The sequence below is a fragment of the Triturus cristatus genome, chromosome 10 (assembly GCF_964204655.1).
Source record: "Triturus cristatus chromosome 10, aTriCri1.1, whole genome shotgun sequence".
In the NCBI taxonomy this organism is placed as follows: domain Eukaryota; kingdom Metazoa; phylum Chordata; class Amphibia; order Caudata; family Salamandridae; genus Triturus; species Triturus cristatus.
This window is the reverse complement of record NC_140593.1, coordinates 430,419,029-430,433,801: the sequence shown is the minus strand read 5'-3', so window position 1 is coordinate 430,433,801 and position 14,773 is coordinate 430,419,029. Positions and strand designations below refer to the sequence as shown.

Sequence of the window (14,773 nt, the reverse complement as noted above, 5' to 3'; positions counted from 1 at the left end):
GTTATTGGGTATTTAAATTTAGGATCCTGTTGCCATAGGAAATGCATTTTTTGGTGTGCTTAGATCTTGGGGGCCATTTGACAAATCCTAATAAAATGTTCCCCAAAAAATACAAATTCACCTCTGCTCTTACCTGGAAAGTTTCGGGGTGGCTCTTCAAGTGGGGGCCAAGGGGAAAAAAGGAATGGTGTCCCAAAACATGTTCTCCCAATTCATTTTTCCATGGGAACTTTAGACACAACCACACCCCAAATGGCTGAATGGTTTTACACCAGTTTGGCAGAAAGCTAGATCTTCGTCCAAAAACAGTGGTTTGGTCTAAATCCGCTCAGTAATTTTTGAGTATTTAAGGTTAAAATAAAAATTCATGCTGCTAAGGATCTGCAATGGATCTGCATGCTCAATAATGCTTAATAATGATTTGCTGGCTGCAGCCTGAGAGAAAAGTGACGGCCTCCATCTTAGAACTCAGGGACTCTGTCCCGAGTCCTGAAAAATCCAACAACAAAAATTATAAGTGGTCAGGGCATGGGTGAACTGACACCCTGGGCCTTGTGAGAGGCCAAAGGGACCCACCTGGGTCTAATTTTAAAAACATTTTTTGAGGGGTTCTGTGGATCTGCAGATCTACCGAGACGCCCAGCACAACACCCCTGACTGTCATTCAGGACCCCACGGACCCTGAGTGACACCCAGGGTTTTTGCAGTGGGCGTCCCAGTGGCTCCATGGTTCCACAGCACCAAATAAAAATTAAAGGGGGTTGGGCGCATGCAGGGGTAGTGGGAAGGGCCTGGGCACAGTACAGACCCTGCTCCAACCCCACCCTGCGCCTGGCCAAAGGCAATTTACGGCTGAGGGGCTGCCCGGCGGCGGTCTGCCGCAGGATTTTGCTGCAGGCCAGGCCGTGTGGCCAACTGCACTCTGCACAAGGTCAATGGCCTTGCGTGCGGCCATGCCCTTTGAGCAACCCCATGCTGCTCACTACCCAAGGCCATGTGCAGCATGGGGCTGGCTTTATGTTTGATAATGAAATATTACTTTGCATTAGAAAAAACACCTAGAGGTTCACTGAAAAAAAGGTTAAAGTGATGTAATAGTTTAAAATTGTATTTCTATCCTACTTTAAACTTTTTTTAAAAACTGAAATTCACTGAAAAAAAGCAAAGTTTAAAGTGTTATTGTAGTTAGGTGATTTAAACTAACAAACCCACTGTACTACCTACAAAGTATTGCACTAAATACAAACATAAATGATCCAACCCAGTGAACTAGTTAAAGTTAGATTAAGTACCTATAACTTGTGCTTTTCTTAGAAAAGACATGACTGGTATATGGATGTGTGATAAAGATCCCATCCTATGCCACCTACCCTTAGCCCTAACAACTTCCCGACCCCCCCCCCCCCCAGCCCTTACATTTATCCTGACCCCACCCTGAGCCCATAAAACGAACCCGATCCATAAAAACGTCTCCAATCTCCCTCAGAGCCCCAAAAAGTACCCCGCCGCCAAGCACTAAAAAGTACCCTGTCCCGAGCCCTAAAAAGTACCCTGCCCCGAGCCCTAAAAAATGCCCCGAGCCCTAAAAACTACCCTGTTCCCCCCCCCCCCCCCCCCCCAGGTCCTGAAAGCTACCCGGAGCCCTAAAAGCAACTGAACCCACCGCCCCTAAAAACCAGGCCCCCAGCCTGAATACCACCCCAGCCCCATAGCCCAAAGCCCTAAAAACTACCCCCAACCCTTGAAGACTACCCTCCACCAAAATTCGGCCCCAGCCCTACTCACCTCACCACATCCTCTCCCGATCCTTCTTGTTCCTGGGTCCGCCCATTTTCATCTTGACCATGCATTACCTTAACCATACATATGCGTGGTTAAGGCATGTGTGCGGTTAAGTCAAGCGTGGTTGTGCTTGCGTTGGAATGGCATGTGTGGCTCTGCCCGTGTTGTTCAGGCCATTTCCCATAGTTAGGATACCCAAAGATAGAAATTCCTCTCATTGTTGCTCACTAATATCTTTTGATGAATCTCCATGAAACTTTGCAGATCTGTTGCTTTTTCAACTTTGGCGGATGATGCAATGTTTTGCATTAATTCGTCAAGGGGATTTAAAAAAGAAATGGCGAGGGCGGTACCAGAACGTGATTTACCACTAATGCGTTTTTCATAGAACTTGTACTCAGCCGTAGTGCAAAAATGGCTGATCAGAGTTTAAGGATATTTAGCAGAAATATAGATTATGGTGTGTAGTTGATACTTTTTGGTAGCAGAGATAAGTAGGGAAAGTATTTTTAAACTTATAAGGCAGTACAACTTGGTGATGATATATTAGGCCACAGTAAGCTGCGGTTATTTTGTGCACTTGCCAATGGCAAGACAGTATGACTGGCTAATGTCTTCCTTTACAAAAGTAATAGGCAAACATTTTGTTTTTAACACACTTCGGCTGTGTTGTGGGTTAGGGCATTAGATAAAGGTAAGTAGTAAGTTTTTTTATATTTTTCCCGAACAATTACCACTTTTGTAAAGGCTTAAAAGATACGGAAAATTATTTGTTTTGTGTATGGAAAGTTGTGTACTTCAGTGCCAGGTCTGGTGTGCCTGGGCTTCTAGGGTCCTTATTTACTTTTATAAGTTTTCTAAATACTTCTGCATAGTGGATTTGTTTACAAATAGATACATAAATTAAATCTATTGCACACTTGCTAAGGACCAGACCAGTTAGCTTTGCCAATACCTCGTTTCGTTCAGCGTTTAACCCTAGAATCAGGATGGGCTTAATGTCATAGGTCGAAGTCTTAGTGAAGTTTTGTGTGCGATGTTCATGTTCACGGAAGATGCCTATTTTCCTCTTTCCAGCCTTGTGGTTTGGAACCGGTAAATCTAGCCTGGGATTGTCGGCTCCATCAATATTATTCTTCACACAGACCTTATTAACGGGGCTGCAATGTAAACCGCGCCGCTGTTTTCTTTCCTAGGGGTGTTAATTATTGTTTTTCTTTTTAATTAGGTGCAACATGTCTGACAAGTAGCTTTTTGTGAGTTTCTCCCCCACGGAATTGGAATTGCAACCGTAGCCACTTCACAAGAGAGGATGCATTGGCAGGAACCCCCCTGGCATAAGGGTGAGTGCCATCTCACTTTGAATAACATTTGCAAATTAGCTGATTTTATTGGCATTCTGTGGAGCTTTGCTCCTTTCCGGGCCACTTTGCTTATTTTGACCCATGTGTAACGTGTGCTGATCAATGCAGGTGGATACATGGAACGTTTAATGGGCTGGGTGGGGAGACTACTGTATAAAGGTAATGGCCAATGAGAATAGTATTTAAACATGCACAGGCTAATGATCAATAATTCATCCTCTGTATTTCGGTTCGAAGAACCATAAAAGCAGATGAGAACAAATGCAATAATCGCAGAGGCACACGATTTACTTACAAAACTCATTTTGCTGCAATACAGTTAGGAAAACTGGTATAAGTGTCATGCCAGATTACATCATTTGGAACAAATGGTTGATGAATCTAACAGAGTACCCCCTATAATATATCTGCATAATAAAACAAGGTGCCAGAGAGCAAAATCCTTAAAGAAAGCCCTGGAAAGCTCCAGATGGCTCAGTTAAGCCATCTGGCAAACTGAAATAAAAGCAATAAAAGTTGGCTCAAATGCGTTAACTCTCATCAAAGAATTAAAGTGCATAGTGCGAACAAATTGTCATACAACACAGTAAATAAATGAGATATGGAAATTCATAAAATATTTTAGACTAAAAGCTGTGTTTAAGCCGACTGTAAGCAATATCATATAAGAAAGTACCTAAAACACAATTTATAAAAACAATATTTCAATCCCCTGGGCTGAGGCAGGCCTGGCTTTACGCATTTGTAGACCTCCAGCCCCCTTTAATCCTTCTCCTCATGTGTACGAACATCAGTAGCACAAATGCACTCCGACTGCCGTATCCAGACTGCCTGCGGGTATCTTGCAACCGCAAACACCACCAGCCTAGAGGGGTAAGAGCTTGGTGGCAACCAAGTAACTCCTAACACCGATGGATCTACGCCTGGGTAATAGCCATTTTATCCTCTGGGCATCATACACTGAATCAATAACTAAACCAGACCTACCAACTCACATGGTGCCACCATGTCTAAGACAACCTAGGTTATCTTCACATGGTCATCCAGTGAGGAGCTGGCAACCACACGGTGGCAGGGAAAGCCATCTGGAAACCCGTGCACTGAGTGGCGATTCAGTTCATCTTTGGAAGCTTGAAGTAACAATTGTCAATTAAGGGGTGTGAAAATACCCTCAAACATCAGTGATCAGCCTCAGGAAGCTTTTTTCTTTTTTGTACAGTGGGTGGGAGCAGGATTCAACTGAGACAATTCTCCGCATGAAAGACTGCACCCTTCTCACGCAGCGAATTTATTATTATTTTTTAAGTTGCCAGGTATGAATAAAGCATCTCTACAGCAGACCCTTGGCACAACCCACAGCTCTGCACAGGGTTAATCGAGAACCCATGAGGAGGGCCGTCTACTTGTGACTCACCCCTGGAGCAGGGAGTCCTAACGCATTGATCCTATGCCAATGACATGCGGATGAGAAACAGTGCTGCAGAGTGCATACGAGCCAAAATGCTAGTGCTGTATTAAAATATATATTAAGGCTTTAACAAAAACATATGCTGCTTCTAGGAAATTAACCCCGTGCCAGAAGCGATTGCTACCAGTAAATGCTAGTTACAACATTTTATTGGGTTCTAGTGAAAACTGTAAATTGAAAACCATCAATATCTTTTACACCTGTAATGTTTTCATCGAAATAAATAATATTTTGTTTGAGAGGACTTTATATATCCTCTTCCCTGTTGTCTTTTCAAATGCTGGAGGCAAATTAACATCTTCTACCCTTCTTGCCTACCTCTCTCCATTTTCATTATTTTATATTTTAGTAACTTTTATTTAAGGTTATTTGTAAGCATTTTATGTCAATGAAAACCCAAACTTCCCCAAGTCCTCAACCACTACACATAACCCCATTTCGTCTAAGGAAGCATCTAAGTGAAGTGATGTGGAGGCCTCCCTCTCGCAATTCTCAAAGCACTTTTAGTTGTCATATTTCTAAGGCCCTTGGGCATGTCTGTGCCCGGTAGTCCTTTTGTGGGGACTCCAGTTAAGGGTGAAAGTTCTATGAAAGTATGTTAACTCCCGACTGGTACAAATACTCTTTGTATACTCTTAGCATACCGAGTTGAGGCATACTAATCTCCAGCCTAAGATACTGTGGAAACCTTGTACATTTACCCCTTTCTACATGTCCACCCTTTTTACACACCTTGCTTCCTGCTAGCCTTTAGTTTTAAGGCCTCTGTTGAGTTCTGGCTGAGACTCTAAATTTGCCAACATTTGGTAGTAGGGGGAGAGCAGCTTCTGAACTTGTCTTTCCACCCTACCCGATCCCTAGCCTTCGGGTGCACTTGTGAATGGAGACCTCATGATTTCAGGCGGTCTGTGTTGCAGAGAGGAATTTAAATAAATACATGTGCTATTTCTCCCAGAAGGGGCACTTTAGGCACCTCTTCCTTAAATGGGCCCTTGGATCCTCAGAAAACAGTGGTGGAAGTGTTGGGTCAAAGCCAAGCTTTTCTTTTTCTAAATATCAGCAACATGTAATGGGTCGTTTAAGGCAGCAAAGCAAGCCATCTAAAAAGCACATGTATTTTCCCTAGATAAACCTGCCATTTATTTTTCAAGTTATCTAAGTAGCTCATACTGGCAATGAGAAGAACATCTGAAAGTCTGCATGTGATTCGGGACTTGCCATATACACTTTATACATTTACCCCCTTCCGCATTTGAGGTCCATGACTGTGCCTATACTTGATAGCTTATATCCGCATCTTGCAGATCCCCTGACTCACCCGCTGTCTGCCTCAGCAGGGTATCACATTCATCAATTTACTTGAGTCATCATTTCTTGAAATTCAATCCTCGTCCTGCTCTCCACTTCTGGGGCAGATTAGTCAAAATTCTATCCTTGACTCTGCCCTGTGTGCCCGCAGTGGCACTGGAATAATTTTCAGAGTGGGGGTGCCGCCATCAGTGTTACGTCAGTGAAGTCGTAGGGGTTGTAAATATCCAAGTGCCAAATGAGCCACGCCCAAACGATAGGGGAATGGTGAGTAAATAATGCGCTTCCATTTGGAGTGCATTGTCCCAAATATATGATCAAAGCATGGTGTGCTAGGGTATTGGCCTATGGAGAGAGCACATTTTGCATTGAAATGATTACCAAATTTGCATGAGATGGCTAGCTTGACTAATATCTCTGTAGTGCACAAACGATCACATACATATTCAGATTTCTGTGCATATTTATCATGTGTGCATCAGCAAATTAAGGTGTCTCGATTTGATCTTATTAAAATTTGTATTTCCAATATTGCAGAATTTCTTAAAAAACAAACGTTTCATGCTGCTGACATATTTTACAATATATGTGAAGCTGATTTACAAGTATTCACATGTTTTTGTATGTTGGAAAACTATTTGAAATCATGCAACCTTAACTTTTATACTTACTGTGAGGCAGCAGAATTGTTACCGGGTTCACATTACAAAGCTATGTCACATTACTGTCAAGGAAACGTAAACCCCAATGGCCATGTAAAAAAGTAGCAATGTGTCTGAAGACATGACGCTTGACCCCTGTCTTTGAGCTCACAGCAAATATGACCAGATGAAAACAACATATTATGGTCTCTGTTGCTTGTTCCTCTTCTGAATTCCTGCAAGGTGTTCATGGGGTGCTGCAGCACCCATCCCCCGCACGCCTACTCCCAGCGCCCCTGAGTGCATGGCCGAGATGCGTTTGTTGTGCTGATGGTTGACACAGAAGTAATGACAGCTTTTTTGTGATATTAGCAACTAAATTCCATGGGCTTGGTCCATCTTCTAAAATACTTTTGAACGTATATTAGGAAAACTAAAAAAAAAAAACTGTGCTGTGCACCTAGGACTGTTTGGCATTAACAGTGAAATTCTTTCAAAGTAATTAAAAAAGAGACTAGCATCCAGTTTAAACAGTGTGACATTTATTGGCAATATAAGTTAGAACTTCATGCCAAGGTGGAATCTGCAGAAATTGCGTAACTGGGAAGTATTAACTTCTAAAATATTTCTGGTTTTCCAGCCAGCACAGAGTCGGTTTGTGGTGATTATAAAATTTAATTGCAGCTTCCCCAATGCCTGGACTTCCATAAACCGGGCCTGGGCGTTCCGTGGGGGATGCAAACGAAACCATGCGCTGGGTGACAGTATACAGCATAGCTACCCATCGCCAAGGGTGGGGCATTTAGGTTTACAGATCACATGAAGGAGCCGTCACTTGTTACTGAAAAAATAAACTGTGGAAACGAAACAAAATAAACCGACGAAGTGGCTCTGAGAAGGGGCGTGACGTCACGCCGTCCTCTGAAGACTGCCTTTACCCACTGCAGATGCTAGCAGCAGTTTAAACTGAAAACATACTGTACACGAGTTCACACATCCCTCTTTCCCATTAATAATTGCAGTTCTAACTCCAGATAATTGGAATTACATTTGTCAGATTATAATAACATGTTCTTCATGCAGTGACTCGGTCAGAAGACCAGTGCACAGAGACTGGTCCAACCAACTTCTTGGTTTGCAGTTTGAATATATTGCTAGGATGAAGACTTTTAGTGAAACATTTTAATTGAAGAATGTTATTTTTACTAATAATTTGTTAACAGCACTAGAGAGAAAAATAATATGCATTGCAAATGCCTGTATTTTCTCTCAGTTATGAAAAAGTGCTAAATTATCAAAGTTTACTTTCTCATAATTTGAGCATGTGTAGAAATCTTAGAGCTAATTCTCGCATTTTGGTACAGTGGAGCACTCCCAAATTTTCAGAATCAGTTTCTCAACTCCCCCAAAGGTCTATCTGGTGCACAAAGATAGGGGATTATAAGAGAATGATTTATAATTTTTATTTACTGAAGAAACGAAGGGCATTGGAAACCTCCAAACTGAGATATGATGTGTGTGACTCAGACAGTTTAGCCGGCCATTTTGCACTGGCCAAATAGTTATGCGCACTTAGCATGTTGTCATGTCCTTTAGGCTAGTCCTGTCATGTATACCCCTTTTTATTTACATTGTCCCATCCACAAAACTATAAACGTTCTGAAACAGGTGACCTTTTACCTAGTAGCTTGCTCCTGTCTCTTCGACACCAGCTCTTAGTATTCGACCCTAATCCCTGTACCTGACTTACATAAACATGCCCTCCGGCACTACTTAAATCTGTATGAGGGTCTCCACCTTTTTCTTTTCATCCTTGATCAACAGCCAGCTGTGCATGATCGCATTTGTTAGGAAAAACATTTGATTGTTTTCAAAACAGTTATGACTGTTTTAAATTGATTCTAGAAGTAACCCTGGAGTGACCACTCTAGTATATAAGACTCTTATCCCCCTTGCAAATTAGAGGAGAATTCCTTCCAAGCTGACACAGGATCCTGCATGCTGAATCTTCGACATGCAGCGGTCTGACATCCATTGGTGTGTGTCATCCTCGAAGTATAGACGGGGTCCTTTATTCTCAACCATGAGGTGAGGGGGTTGGTTCTTTCCTAGGGGATTCTTGGCTATATACACATATATAGATCTACACAATATACACATGCTATACCTACACATCCAGGCTAGGTGCATTTAGGCAAATTACTTAGGGCGCTCATTATATGAGTATGCAAATGCTAGTATTTTAACTGAACTTTATATGTACTTCTTTTTAGCATTATGATAGAAATGTATCTGCTGTTTACTATATTAGTACTTGTGATTTCTTTCGTATGCTTCTGTCTCCTGATTGTCGCAGCAAATGTGTTTTACACAAGATTGACGCAGGACCTATAAATACTTATTGAAACGTCTTAATCGCCATCCTGTGTATTTTCTGAGAATAAGTAAGCACCAGTGACTGAGCGAAAAGTACTGTACTGTTCTCCACGATCCCTGAGGAATCAGGGTTGTCATGTTCAGTGGTTGTCAGAAACTACCTAAACCACTGTAAGATACAGGGGGTGGTAGAGGCACTGTAGAGCTAGCTGGTCTAATGGCCAACGTATCCTGTGGGGGTGTCCAGAAGCAGTTTGGACACCAAGCCCTCAGTTTAGGTCATCCAAAACGCTCAGGTCCTCGGGATACCTATGAACTACACAACTATCTCTAACCAGCTGTATTGCACAGCCTGGGTGGAGAACATGCACAACCTCCAAGTCCCCGTCTGAGCGCCGTACCACGGTGCTTCGATCACTCCCGATGCTGTTGTCATACTGGTGACTGCAGCGCCATGATTGGCTAGGGGAGCCTGTGTGCTTCTTAATTTTAGACGTCAACAACTGAAGAGGACCGAGAGGCGGCAGCCGGCCTGAAGGGAAGTGATTTATTTAATACCCGTTAAGTAGCAGCCGTTACTGGTATTCTATCCTCCATAATTGCAGCTAGAGATGACACAATAAGGAAACGTTTAACCCGTGCATGTTTTAGCCCATATCCCATCTCTATTATGCAAATCTCTGTATCTCTGACTTTGCGCACACTCCAGTAGAATGCTCTACCAGTTTTGTTTTCAAGTTTGTAGATCAGACAAGTAAGATATGCATTATAGGTGAATTGTGCAGTGTTTTGGGGTTTGTAGTCTGGCATGCGTTTCGATACCTCGTTGTGTATTTTTTTTTTCATGGTTTCCACTCCCACCCGAAGGTGATTTGGGCTTTCTAGCAGTTATTGTTAGACGTGCTTCTTGCTCATGACTTTTAATCCATCCGTTATTGTTCCATATATTCATAAGAAATTCTGTTTTTTCTTCTAGGCAATGTATTTTGCATTTGTCACTTTCTAGACAGTTTGTTAACTTGGATCTCTCTGAACTTGTGATATTAGTCAAGAAAGCTAAGATATTTTTACAACAGAATTACAATACTATTAGAAGTACATAGGGGCTATGGCAGATCCCGCCTGTGCATAGCCAGCTGATCGTGGCCCCGCCCCTTACCTGGAGGGACGAGAGAGGAGAGAGACGCGATGGTGGTGAGAAGCATGGTGGTTCAGCAAGCAAGCAAGCGGATAGTGTTGCCGCCTGTGGATTTGACTGCCCTGAGGGTCGTGGAGAAGACAGAGCCTCTGAAGCTGCTCTGCTCCGCTGAAGCTCCAACGCCGGATACATTGTTTCAGTCCTGTCCTGTTTCAGTCTTGGAAACTACGAGAGCTGCAATGGCGGGAGGCACTGCGTGGCATTTTCAGCGGAGTCAAGGCTGATACTTGGATACATTGTTGCCGTTTAGCTGCTGTGCCTTCCTGCGGTCCATGGAGAGATGGAGCTGCTAAATTCCTGGTATAATATGCCGGTCGTCTGAAAGCTTGGAGGGTTGGAATTTTGCATAGTGATGTTTTGTTGCTGCCTGGCACTTTAACCCCCAAACTTCCTAAAGCTGGTTTTCTTCAGGGTTTTTTGGGGGACTGTAATGCTTGATTCCTGGAAGCTGGAATCCCTTTCATTTTAGATACCAGCAATATTGGAAGCAGGGAGAGTTGCGAAAGGGGAAGAAGAATTTTCTTCAACGTTAAGGGAAAAGATACACTCGGGGTGTCCTTCAGTAAAAGTACCGTGCTGGCTTCAATACAATGGGGAGGCATACTAAAAATCCCACTACCCCGACTCAGTCAGATTCAAGTCTACCCCCTAAATTAAAAAATCGCAATGTGCGAATGAAAACTGCTCAGGGCACGTCAAAAACGGAGAGGGAGCGAATCCCAAAAATCGTAGAGGCTCTACTCCCGTAGCTAATTTCTCAAGTTCAGAGGAGGATTGCCCAGAGCAAAGTGAAGGTGGTCATGGGGGTCCACAGGATAAATCGGACAGTGCTTGTCAGGCAGTGACAAATTCAACTATTCTGGGCATAGAAAGCAACAGATAGCAGATCGGGATAAAATGCCTCCAATGGAAAATCCAGATGGTATGCAAATAAATCCCCCTTGCTTGATGCCTGGCACGAGCAAGGAGTATGTGATTTTCAAGAAAGCAAAGCCCTCTCAATCTTTAATGCAGCTTCCTCTCTCTCCTCCGCAGCAGCCTCCTAAGCAGGATACTCAAGGCGCAAAAGCTGTACAAATTGATCAACTCCAGCCCTCCTCTACAACTTTTACTAACATGGCTCCTCTATTCTTCCACCCAATAAGGGTGTCTTCTCCTCTTGCGTTATCCACAAACATCTGAAGGCACTAAGGAAGTGGCTTTCGAAGCAATTAAGAAATCTGCAACAGGATCTATATCAGGTTCTGCAGCCGGCTCTGGACTCAGATTTCAGTGCGATATAAAAAGTATGCTTAATCTCATATTAGAGGCGATCAGGGAGATGAAAGCCACTCAGACAGTCGAAATCGCAACACTACATACACGATTATCGAAAATTGAAGAGGCAATGGGGGCTATACCATCTCGTCTGCAGGAGGCTGAGTCAAGAATCTCTCAGTTGGAGGACCAGATTACCTCAATTCAGCTGCAGGTTTCAGAGGATAAGAAGCAAAAGAACTCTCTGGAACTGAAACTGGAGGAGTTGGAAAATCACTCATGCCGGACTAATCTTCGTTTGGTGGGTGTCCCGGAGGGGTGTGAAGGATCACAACCGGCTCAATGGGTAGAGTCCTTTTATAAAAGACACAGTCCTTCCTGAATTTTCTGGGGACCTTACAATCACCCGTGCCCATAGAGTTCCAGCACAGCCATTTCCTAATTCCAAACTTCCCAGAACTATTTTAGTGAATTTTGCGGACTATCGTATTAAGGAGCAAATACTGACCAGGGCAATTAAAAAAAAAAATTAAAAATTCAACACGAGAGGTCCCTTTTTGCCGCATCTTTTGAGATATGAGCGCTGCGGCTGCACATCGCCGAAAGGAGTTTGTTAAACTCCTTTATTTATTCAAGGGACAGGGGGCGCAAGCAGTTATTGCCCAACAGTCAAAATTGCGAGTCTTCGTTCATGGGAAGTTTCATATGTTTTCAAATCTGGATGAAGCACAGGAACTTCTGCAGCGAATTACGAAGGACAAGTAAAAAGGAACAAATTGGGGTTTTCTTTTTTTTTTTTTTTGTTTGTTTGTTGCTTTTCTCTTTTTTTCCCCTTCTAGGGTGGGGTAGGGGGGAGATCACATCAGGGTGCAATACCATGGCACCCGTCATGAAGGGGTCCCAAGGTGGGTCAGCAGAGGGTAAGGCGGGCAATTCCCCTTCTGCTAAGAGTTTGGGTCACGGGGTTCTCGGGGAGGGCTGGTTTCGGGTTAGGGCACAGGGCAAGGGTGGTGGTGTAAAAAAAATGAATGAGCAGAATAGTTTATATATAAAATGTAAGCTGAAAGGGAGAAGTGATGACCAGAATTTTGTAAAACAGTATAATTTGAAAAAGGGTATGTTTACTGATGTAATTTTGAACAATAACGCGAAAAATGGGTACCAATGCTCGTATTATTTCCATTGATGTAAATGGCATTTCAAATAAGCAAAAGTAGGGTGGCTTGATAAGATGGTTGGCAGCCTTTTCTCCCCAAATTTTAATTTTTGCAAGAGACCCATCTCAAAACGAATCCACCTAAACTGTTTATTCCAAAATATATTTCTAAGACCTATTTTGCTTCAGCTCAGGCAGCAATTCGAGGGGTGGCTATCTATCTTGGACAAGGTTTAAATTGTAAAATTGTTCAAGTTGATAGAGATCCTTATGGTAGATGGATCTGGATGCAGGTAAAGATGGAGGGGAATTTTGTGAATCTGGTGAATTACTATGCATCCGTTCTGGATGACTCTGTGGCGCTCAAAAGAATTAATGATAGAGCAAGAACGGCGCTAGGCCCAATCATTTTAGGAGAAGATTTTAATTTTATTCAGGATCTGCAATTTGGTACATCTAATAAGACAAAAAGGCAGATGGAACCTGGGACTAAGAAGATGATCTTATTAAACAGGATCATCAATTGGTGGATCCTTGGAGAAGGGCTCATGGTGTAGCAAAACAGTTTGCCTATTATTCCAGCCAATTTAGGTCAGCTTCCCGTATTGATTTCTTTCTAGTATCTCGCTCTTTGAGCTGTTCAAATACGGAGATCATGGCTAATTCTTTCTCGGACCATTCTTTAATAAAAATAGAAATTGATTTTGGGTTGGGGGCTAGAGAGAAATCCAGGTGGCAGATGGATCGACTTCTCTTAACCAACCAACAGTGGGTAGGGGATACGAAGGAATGGATTGAGGAACTTTTTTTAATTAACAGAGGAACAGCTAGTCTTTTTTCAGTTTGGGGGGCTTTTAAATCAGTAATTAGAGGACAAATGATAGCTTTTATGGCAGCGCAAGTTAGAGAGCGTAAAGCTCGAATTGGAGCACTCCAGAAAGCAGTTGAGATGGCTTTGACAAATAAAAGGAGAGGCTGCTCTATCAGGGGTCAGGTAACTGGTGAGGAACTTAACAGGGTGAAATGGGAATTGAGGGAATTTTTCATCATGGAAGAGAGATGCAGTACAAAAGCATATCAGCAAAAAACTTATGAAGAAAGCAAGATGGTAGGGAAATTACTGGCATGGTCAACTAGGGTTAAACAAGAAGCGGCAGTAATTAATGAAGTGTTAAATTCTGGAACCCAGAATCTAGTTTCGGGGTAAGATAACATCCTAAAATCTTTATAGATCATTATAAAGACCTCTACTCAACTGACTACCAGGTAGCTAATCATGTTATACAGTCTTATTTTGCAGCTCTAGCTCTCCCTCAACTTTCAACAGGTCAAAAAGAGGCCTTAGTGGCCGACTTTTTGGTATAAGAAATCTCCAGGGCTCTAACTTTGATGCCTGGAGGTAAGGCTTGTGGAAATGATGGTCTGCCGACCGAATTTTATAAAGTTTTCTAGGCAGAATCACTTCCTTTTATGCTTGACCTTTTTCATTTTGTTAGTGCAGGAGGGGAAATTCCAACAGCCTTTAAGGAATCATCAATAGTTAGCTTTGTTAAAAAGGGAAAAAAAACCTAGGGAAGTTGGCTCTTATAGGACAATTAGTTTGCTAAATGTAGATTATAAAATTTTGATGAAAATGTGGGCAAATCGATTTGCATCTATGGCTCAGTTTGCAATTCACAACGACCAAGCAGGATTTATAGCAGGCAGATCAATGTCATCAAATACAAGTTTCCTTATTCAAGCAATTGACTATTTTAATACTCATCGAACCCCTGCCGTAGTAATGATGGTTGACGCTGAAAAGGCATTTGACCTTGTGAATTGGGGAGCACTATTTTATGGCCTTAAAATGTGGCTTTCCAGATCAAATAATTACCATGCTTCGGAATATCTATCAAGGAGCCCAGACCCAGATCAGGATAAATTCTAAATCTATAGGTTTAATAGATATAAAACGTGGGGCCCGACAAGGGTGTCCCCTGTCACCCATTTTGTTTACTTTCTTCATAGTTCCATTAGCAGTAAAGAGTAAGGAGAACATAGATATAAAAACTCCTGTAGAGGGGATGTCTAAAATTAAATAATTAGCTGATGGTGTGATACTCTACCTTAAACCGGAAAAGCATAACGTTGATCAAATTTTGAAGGAGTTCACTCAGTTTGAAGCAATTGGAGGATACAAAATTAATCACCAAAAAACAGAAGTATTGGCACTTAATGATT

At 42.4% G+C, this 14,773-nt stretch overlaps 1 protein-coding gene across 3 annotated transcripts in view; it reads left to right on the top strand.

The window, feature by feature from the left end:
* Window positions 1–14,773, top strand: part of MPP7 (MAGUK p55 scaffold protein 7) — a 915,371-nt gene that overhangs the window by 141,075 nt on the left and 759,523 nt on the right. For all 3 annotated transcript variants that reach the window (XM_085631773.1, XM_085631772.1, XM_085631774.1), the window contains exon 2: window positions 3,011–3,125. The gene's annotated coding sequence lies outside the window, so the exon portion shown is untranslated. The remainder of the gene's footprint in view (window positions 1–3,010; window positions 3,126–14,773) is intronic.